Source organism: Triticum aestivum, chromosome 6B, assembly GCF_018294505.1.
Source record: "Triticum aestivum cultivar Chinese Spring chromosome 6B, IWGSC CS RefSeq v2.1, whole genome shotgun sequence".
Lineage (NCBI taxonomy): Eukaryota > Viridiplantae > Streptophyta > Magnoliopsida > Poales > Poaceae > Triticum > Triticum aestivum.
Genome location: NC_057810.1, coordinates 313,856,965 through 313,866,842, shown reverse-complemented (window position 1 = coordinate 313,866,842; position 9,878 = coordinate 313,856,965).

The window sequence follows — 9,878 nt, the reverse complement described above, 5'->3', positions numbered from 1 at the left end:
GGTGTGCTCGGTTGGGCGCTACGGCGACCGTGGCCACGACGGCGACATCGCCGGCGGCGTGGAGCTCTCGGTCGAGGTGGAGCTAGGGCCTAGAGGTCGGGAGAGAGCAGGGGAGAAGGGGGAAACGCTCCGGGGGCTCACCGCGGTTGCAGTGGGCGTCGAAGCGGGCTCGGGGACGCGTCGGAGACGACGAATTTGACGGCGACGATGATCGGAGCCCGAAGAGGGGAACGGCGACGTGGCGGCGATGCAGGGCTTCCGGGGACCCGTGGAGCGGTGGGGAGGAAGAGGGAGTCGAGGCGGAGCTTCTGAGCTTGTCGGGGGGAGCGAGGGGTGGTCGGAGGCAGTGGCTAAGGCGAACGGCGGCGACGGTGTGCTTCGGCCGTGAGAGGGAGAGAGCGAGGGAGAACCGGGGGAGAGCGAATGGGGTGTCGGCGAGGTCGGGGCGACGACCAGAAGACGATCCACGCGGCGCAACGGCGACCAGGGCGATGCAGAGAGGCTAGGTGGTGCGTGGCGAGCTCGGGCGCGCCATGCTCACCTCCCTGCCTGCTCTGGCGAGGGGAAGCAGCTGGCTGGCACGGGCCAGCACAGTGCTGGGCCGGCTGGGCTGGGCCGCACAGGGAGGAGCCCAGGTAAGCTTCTCCCTTTATTTATTTTCTGTTTTCTGTTTTTATTTAATATATCTGCAACTTTGTTGAATTAAATAAAATACCTAGGCAACCCCAAAAATCACCAAACTACTCCTGGCTCATAGTTGGATTATTTCCAACATGAAACATTTTAGTTTGGAGATATTTGAGCATTTAAATATTTTATATTATTTTAAATGCCCAAATTCAAATAACTATGATTTAATTCAAAACCCTAGGATGGCCTAGGAAAATGTGCACCACTTTTGGCAGAGGTTCTGAACCAAGGCAAAAATGATGGGCATTTTAGAAGGGCATTTCAGGTTCATTGAAAAATTATTTTAGTAACCCTAGTTGGTTTCAGAGGGGACTGGGGGTTCTGTCTTCCCCATTTCAAGTTTCTGATGAATGAGTAAACATGATGCAACACTCTAATGCATGACTAGCTAGGGTGTGACAGTGGCACCCTTGCAAACAAGGTTCCCAAGGCTCTTTTCCTATGTGAAAGATCCTTGAATCACAGTCTCTGAAGCTTTCCAATCACAACATATGATTCACATGTTCAATTTTCCTTTGTCTGCACAGGCATACCAGGAATTTCTGATAGTGCAGGATTTGATGGCCTCCTGCAGTAAGGAAGTGGATGCAAGTGATATTTGGTACGGCAGGGGACATGTAATGCCTTCAAGTTCAAGTTGTTTTACTCATTCATGCATTCCAACATGTCTTTTAATCCTCTACTTCCGTGGATATGGAAATCTTCCTGCACAATGAAAATAAAAGTGTTTGCCCGGAAGTTAATTATGGATAGGCTCAACACTAAAGATATGGTTGAAAGAAGGCATTGGCACTTGGATGATGGAGTTAATTGTCTACTTTGTCCTTTGAGGACACGTGAGAGCAGGAATCACTTTTTCTTTGAATGTAATTTCAGTGTGAGAATATGGAACTATCTTCAAGTTTCATGGCCACCTGGGGATGACATGTCTTCTATTGTTCTGCAAGCTAAGAAGGACTTTTCAAAACCTTTCTTTACTAATGTTGTTTTTGTTGCTTGCTGGAACATTTGGATAATTAGGAATGCAAGAGTGTTCAGGCATGACAGGCAGAGTTTAAATAAATGGAGGAGTGCTTTCATCCATGATATTACACTCATGCAACACAGAGTCGAGGCCAGATATAAGGAGGAGCTGCTCAAATGGATTTCCTTTCTACCTCCATGAGGTTTTGTATATTAGCTGCTTAGTTCCTTAGTCTTTTATTCTTTTCTGATTACCCCTTGTAATCCATGTACATTGTATACTTTTCTTTATGAATAAAAGTTGAATGCCGTGGAGGGTTTTCCCTACAGTCACCAGTCAAGAAAAAACAGTTCGCTACACAGGCTCACTGGGAGGCAAGCCAGCCTTTTGACCGCCTCCCACCTTGCTCCCACTGCTCCATATTAATGGATTTTCCGATCCGCTGGTCATAATAGGTGGCCGTACACCCCGTACATAGTTGTCACCACCGCATGGAGTGTATTATGATTTTGACTAAGTGCACCATCGGTGGGAGTGGCGAAGCCGGTGCTGGTGAACCACACGTGCAACGCATGAAGCTGGGTGCAGAGGTTGCTGTCGCCGCCGATGAGGTCTCGCGTGGGCAGTAGCGCAACATGAACTTAGTCACCGTCGTCGTGCCTCCCCAGCCAGAGGTCCATAGCTACTTCTGCAGCAACTCCGACTCGGACGGTAAACCGGTTAGTCCCCCCGCCCCTTTTATTGGGAATAGAAGTCCTTGGTTATGTTCACCCAATCCATGAAATAAGAGTAAGAGTCGTTAGATCCATGTAGTGTATTGATTGTTTGAATGGTATCTATGGTTAGTGATTAATTGTTTGTTCTATACAAATATATTTTTTTGCTAATAATCCGACTAGGGTTAGCGTGTGTGCTAATAATTCATAGCCAGATATTGAGAATTGATTCTGAATGTCCGACATATATGTTTGTGGCTTTTTTTCTTCCAGATCTTGAGAATTGATTTTGAATGTCCTACATGTATGCTTCTGCCTTTTTTCATATTGCTATATACACAGATGAGGCTCCGACCAGTGGTGCCGCCGGCTGTAGATCCTGCACACGGCAGCGCGGGCAGAAGTGAACATGCCCTGGATCTGAGGAACCCGTAGAATATCGGGCGGACCGCATCAACGATCTCCCGGATGCCATCCTTGCGGAGAACATCTTCCTTCTCCCTACCAAGGATAGCTGTCGCACACAGGTCCTCGCATCTTGGTGGCGCACTCAGTGGCGCGTCGCGACTCTTAATCTCAACTATCACCGGCTTTCTTCCGTTCATGATTTTGAACTCCATGGAGCCATCTTCTCCTCCCACCAAGGCTTCGTTCAACGCCCATGCATCCCGGCATCCTGCCTGCTGCACATACCCTGCATAGTGGATGCCTGGCTGACATCCCATCAATTCAAAAAACTCTAGCATCTCGAGTTCTACCATTACTATGCAAATAGCTTTCCACCAAGCGTTGTAGCTATGCCCTCACCACCAATACCCTTCTCATGGTTTTTGTCGGATTACGGGTTTCGCAAACCCTTGAAAGGTTCGAACTCTGGGGTGTGTGCGGGGATCTCAACCTACCCAGCCTGCCTACTCGCAATCGTCCTAAGCCAGTGCGTCTGGCTCTAAGAGACAAAGAGACACAACAGTTTATCCTGGTTCGGGCCACCTTGTGGTGTAATACCCTACTCCAGCGTTTTGGTGGATTGCCTTGAAAGGCTGAGGATGAACTAGTATAGTGGATGAACTGGCCTCAGGAGGTGAGGTGTTCTTGAGCTCCAGAGAGCGACTGAGGTGGTCGGATGAGAATAGATCCGATCCCCCCACTATGGTGGTGGCTAAGTCCTATTTATAGTGGCCATGGTCCTCTTCCAAAATGTTGGCGGGAAGGGATCCCACAACGGCCAAATTTGAAAGGGGACAAGTAGTACATCCTATCCTGACTAAAGGGGTCTTCGCCTGCGAAAAGCCTCTGGTCGTGCCACTTGCTGGGCTCGGTGATGACCTCCGTCCTGCCATCCTGGTGGTCTTGGTCTTTTTGCACCCGAATGGAAACCTTTGGCTGATTCCTCGGTACTCCATGCATGCGGCTTGCCTCCATTGCACCGAAGAGGAAACTGACGCTCTCCACCCGCTGGCGCCCACCTGGCCTTGGTTGTCATGGCTCATGTCAGCCGAGCCTCATGAGGTGCACCTTGCATAGAACTCTCCGCCCCTCAGGAGCCAGCCTAAGGAGGCTGATCCCCTTGGTTGTCTTGCAGTCGTCTGCCTCGCAAGGCTTGGCCCCTTTCGAGGGTCTTGAGTCATTGATTCTGAAGCTAGGTCGTACAAGGCCGTTGATGGACCCATGCAATGGGCTGCAGGCAGGCAAGTCTGGATACCCCCATATCCAGAACGCTGACAGTAGCCCCCGGACCCAAGGCACGCTCAGACTTGGCTTCCAGGCGAAGCCAAAGGGCAAGTGCGGAGCGCTGCGGGCCCAAACTGCCTGTAGCCTTGATGGCACGTGGCGATTGATGGGACATGGGCGTCTCCAGTTCCCCATGTTGCCTCCGCAACTATTTCCATCTGACAGAAGGGTAGCCATTTGCTGTCGTGCTTTCATTGCCTTCCCGTCGTCTTGCTCTAGATCGCCTTCTCCCAACACCGAAAGAACTACCTGGATCTGCCGATTCTCTCTTCGAATCTTCCGCCCAATGTCTATTGAGAAGACCAAGGCTCCAGCCCCGGCTGCTGACCCCACCTAGTACAAGCCGGTGCTGACCGCACCCTTCATCACCGAGGACAAGCTCCAAACTGCGCTTCTCCTGACGGCGATTGACGACAACGAGTGGGGGAAGACTGCGCTCCGGGTCGCCGGTGCCGCGTCGGAACCCGCGAACAGTACCTTCCATCCTTTCTTCCGGTACAACGTCTGCTCGGGGCTGGTGCCCCCATTCTCCTGCTTCTCCTACGCTGTTCTCCACCATTACGGCCTCCATACGCTCGACATCCATCCCAATTCCAGCCTCCTCCTATCCATCTTCGCCTTCTACTACGAGGCGGTCATGGGGGTGATGCCCTCCGTCGCCATGCTCTGCCACTTCTTCTTCCTCCGTATGACTGGCGACCGGCCCACAGGGTGCATCGGCTTCGTTGCAGCTCAGGGCGACAACACGATCTCCCGCACCGGGAAGAAGGTGGAGGACACCCTGAAGAAGTGGGTCCTAATGGACGCCAAGTGCTCCCAGGACCTGCTGCTGCTGCCAACCGAGCTCCCCTCCTTCGAGAAGGGGTGGTTTTCTGAGAAGATCACCGACCCTTCCCTGAAGCCGTTGACGAAGAAGATGGAGGACAACCTGAAGAATGGGAAGATGACGGGGGCCATGATTGTTAAGGAGTTCCCGATGCAGTGCCTGGTGCCGCTTCAGGATTGCCCCCGCCCCTTGTGGAAGCTTGGGGGCGCCCACGAAAAGATCCGCCTGTGCCAAGACGCCCTTCCTGAGGAGGAGCTGAGCAAGGTGTCACTTTCCTTGACTGGAAAGGACCCGGACGGTCCTCCGGAGGAATGGCTCCCACTGCACCGCCAAGGCGACAAGGAGGAGACTGCCCACTGCCATGCCAGTCTTCGACGAGTTCGGACCCGTGCTGATGGGGCCTCCCCCGCCGCCCGCCTCCTTGGTGAACCTATCCTCCGGCGATCGTTCCTCCGAGGCCACCGAGGAGGAGGGCGAGGGGGAATCCTCTACCCTAAGGCAGAGGGAGCTCCTTTGTAACTTCTCTGACGATGATGACGAGGACGCGCCTCCAGTGGTGGAGCTGGCTTGCCCCTCCAAGGTCACCACGAGATCCGGGCGGCCTTCTCGAAGCAGCCGGAGCGGCCAGTCATGAAGAAGGGCAACACTATGCTGATCCCTCTGGGCAGTACTGCTCCTTCGCTAGCGGCGTCCCAAGCAGTGCCGACCGCGTGCTCTCCTACTCCCAACAGCGCGGCTCCGACTGCCCCGGCGAAGCCCCCGCTATTGGGCCTGAAGAGGAACTATGTCTTCTCTGACCAATAAGTGTTTTCCTTTGGCCTTGTTCTTGATTCCTGATGTGATGCTCAGTGTCTTCATCTTTTGTTAGGCAACAGTCGTCGAAGAAGAAGAGGGAGGGCATTGTGGTCGCCGTGGTCGAGCGTGTCGAGGTGGCTGCCACGGACCTGGCGAAGAAGAGCGCTGCGGCCCCCGCTACTCCAGTAGCATCATCGTCTTATCAGGGCGCGGAAGCCCGGCCTCAGGAGGGGCCGGCGGTCTCAGCGGGGCTGTCCCTGTTGGCACCCATCCTTACCGCGGCTGGTGAGGTTGCCAGGCCTCCGGAGACCCCAGTCCTTCCTGCTGTTGTGGCTTCTCCTACCTTGGTGCCAAGAACGTCTACTCTCCCGCTCGGCGCGTAGCTGGGACATGGTGCTCCTGCTGCCTCCGGAGCCCTGGATGAGGCTCGAGCGGCGTTGAACCTTCTCCAAGGTGAACTTCAGGTCCTGGACCAGCGTGCAGTGTTGGGGCGCATGGGGCTAATCTCTGGATGGCTCCAGGCCGACGCGTCTGTCCGAGCTGCCTGGAGCTCTGTGGAGGAGGCCCAGAAGGTGTTTGGGATGGCTGCTGCCGAGCATGACCTAGAGTGAAAGGAGGCCAAGGAAGCTGAGGATCGGTGCCGCACGGTGGAGGCTGAGTGGAAGGCTTTTCAGGATCAACAGGCCAACCAGGCCAGCCAGCTCTAGGAGCAGGAGGAGAAGCTGAAGGCCCAGGAGGCTGCCGTTGTCGATTACGATGCTGAACTGAAGAAGGCAGCCCTGGAATAGGCTGCGGAGCGTGGCCTTCTGACGAAGTTGAAGGAGGAGGCGGAGGCCGCCTAGACGTCCCTTGCCGAGGCCAAAGAAGCAGCCACCATGGAGCGCAGCACCCTTGCCTCCCTCGAGCCGAGGTTCCACAAAGCTCATCGGTTGCTCTTTGGGGGCGATCCCTCGGAGAGAGTGGTGGCCCCAAGGAAGAGCCTTGCCGCCCTGCTCCCTGAGGTCTTGGAAGTGCTCAAGGACGCCGTCGATGGGTTTGGCTCTATGGTGGAAGGTGAGGCTCGCTTGCTTTCTTCCTCGGCCCTTACGTGCGTCTTCAGCCACCTCTATCTCCGGGACGCCACCTTCGACTTCGCCGCCTTCCTCGAGCCCGCGGACTCCAACACCCGTTGTGCTGTTGCTGATGTCGTGAAGAGCTCTGTGGTTGCCCTACTGAGCAAGTTCCTTGTCGTCGGCCCCGCGGCTGGGGCCGAGAGGACGGGCAACGCGGCTGACGATGAGGCTCCGCTGGCGGGCGATGGCGGCACCCAGGGCTAAAGAGGTGGCTTGGTGGCGCTGCTCCTTCCTGTTCGTCCTATATCATGTAGCATGCCTCTTGGAGGCGTTTAAAACTCATTTCCTGGAACAATATGTTTTGGAATATTTAGATTGTGGTTCTCCGACTTTTTATGTTTGCTTTGTTGTTCTGTGTCGGCGGAGCCCGACCCCGCGCATACCTCGGCCACCATTGGGTTGTCCGGATCGCTAGGACGATCCCAATGGGTGAGGGGCTACGTGGCCAGTTAGGCTCCTGAGACACGATGCTCAGGAGTCCCCCTTGACGTACGAATGGCTTGAAAAGGACAAGAGTCAAGCCTTGGTGTTCTGCGTCGGCAGGGACCGGGCCCCCGTATACCTTAGCCACCGTTGGGTCGTTTGGATCACTAGGACGAGACCAAAGGATGAGGGGCTATGTGACCAGATAGGCTCCAGAGACGTGATGCTTAGGAGTCCCCCTTGACGTACGAACCGACCATCATACCTTTCCTCGCTGGGTTCTCGCTCGGGGGGTGGGGGGCACGAAGACCAGGTCCGTGGGACCTGGCGAGGAGGGGTATGCTAGGCGTGACATGAGCGTAGCCCCCGTGCCCAGCGCCCTCGCGCTACCCTCCCAACGGAGAGCAGCGCGGTGAGGCTGGACACTGAGCCCGGAACCTCCATGAGGTTAATGCAGCCGTGAGGGCCCCCAAGTTGTTTATCACCAGCGTGGAGCATAGCGCTTCCGCTCTTGCACGAGCATAGACGCTCCTCGGCAGTATCGACGGCCAGCGCGGAGCATGGTGCTTCCACTGGTGCGTGGGAGGGGGCTCCCTCTAAGGAGAGCCCCCGGGGCGTGTACAGCCCCGCCCTGACATGTGGCTTGCATGGCAGGGCTGGAGGAGGTGTGTATGGGCTCCCATGAGCCAGAGCGGGACTCACGAGTCCCTACCTCCAAGCGGGTTGCGCCTGAAATTGATTGGAAGCACTTGTGTCGGTCCTGCAAGATGGTTAGGCAGCCTACGCCGAATGAGCCTCCTGAGGTTATTCCATGAGAAGGCCAGACACCAACGACCCCAGGAGGTGATGTGAACGGGGCCAGCCCGCTAGACAGTGCTCAGCCGTTGGGTTTATCGATGCTGTAGGGACAGACCCGAGCATAGACAACATGCCCAGTCTTCTCATGCAAAGATCCTGAGGAAAAACAGTCGGCGCGTGGTTCCTGTGGCCACGGGGGCACCAGGTCGCGCACCCTCACTCATTCGCCCGTGATTAGCTCATGTGAGAATAAGGCACAAAGGGCCATGGGAGGTGACGTACACGGGGATTGGCCCGTGAGCCAGAGCTCGACCTCTTGGATTCAGCGACGCTGCAGGGACGGACCCGAGCACAAGCGCTGTGCCAGTCCTTAATCATGAGGCGGTCGCGGGAGGGCTCGCAAGGGCGCGAGACGTTCTTGGCAACGAAGCGCCGGTCGGGAAGTTGATAATCTCAAGGTAGCTTGGAAAGGAAGGTAAACTAGTTCTGACAGGCGCAAAAGAGGTACATGCCGCAGGAACGGACCCACACAGCTAGGGGATGATGCAGCCCGAGGGGCGCTCCCAAACTGAACGAACTAGAGAGATTTCACCTGGTACCATCGCTGAAGAGATGTCGGGGTGGTAGAAGACGCGCGTTGCTGGAGTCGTTCCTCACGAACCGCCGTGGCCCTGAGCCTCGGGAGGCTCAGGGGGGCCAGGAGGCTCCAGAAGATGTGCCTCCATCTCCGCCAGGGTCGCCTGGTGCTTGTCCTTGTGAGCCGCCAGGGCGTCCCTTGCGCAGCGCTGGAATGCCACAGCTGCGCTCGGCAGGCCGAAGGGCATGCAAACGAAGCTGTGAGGTGGACCCTCGCATTGGCTGACGCGAGACAGCCAGAATAGCTACCGAGACACGACCCTGTTGAGCCCTAGGATGTCAATGCATACGCAAAGCTCCTTACCCTCTATAGGGCAGTGAGCCGCGCCTCGCGGTGGGCGTCGATCGCCTTGCAGAACCCTTGCCTCTTGAATCTCCTCGATCGCCTTGCTGATGAACTCATGAACGCCTCGCGCCTTCCGTCCGACGCCTTCTTCTGGGAAGCGGGCGCTGAAGCACGCCTCCACATGGTGCCCATGCGCCTCCCTCGTGACGCTGGCTAGGTCCGAGGCCTTCCATAGGAAAGCACCCGAGCCCAGTCTGAGAGGGGTGCCGGGCACGCCTTCTTATGCGATAGGTGAAGGCGCCCCGTCTGGGGAGGCAAGGCTTAGTGTAGCACTGTCGAGTGAAGCTTCCTCACGAGATCCCTGGCCCAGCTGCAGCTTCTTCGTCTTGGGGGCGACCTCAGGAGGGAGGACACCGCACTCATTTTCAGGGTTCTCGATTGCCGCAGCCTGGTAGGGGCACTCGAGGGAGCACACCGCAACCTTTTCCTGGCAAGCGACCGTGATGATGCCGCCACTCCCAGGCATCTTGAGGATGTTGTAGCCATGGTGCGTCGCTGCCATGAACTTGGCCAATGCTGGGTACCCTAGGATGGCGTTGTACGGCAAGTGAATGTCGGCGACGTCAAAGTCAATGAGCTCAGTGTGGTAGTTGTTGCGTTTGCCAAAGGTGACAAGGAGGCGGACCTGCCCTATCGGGTGTGTGGAACCATCGGTCACTCCTGAGAATGGCTTCGTTGGTTGAAGCTTGGAGTACGACACTTGGAGCCTGTCGAACGTTTGAACAGAGAGAACATTGAGCCCTGCTCCACCATCGATGAGAGTCTTGGTGATGACCACTATGGCCCCCGGCTCAGAGAAACCGGAATGCCCCGTATTCCAGCCTAGAGATCGAGGAGAATC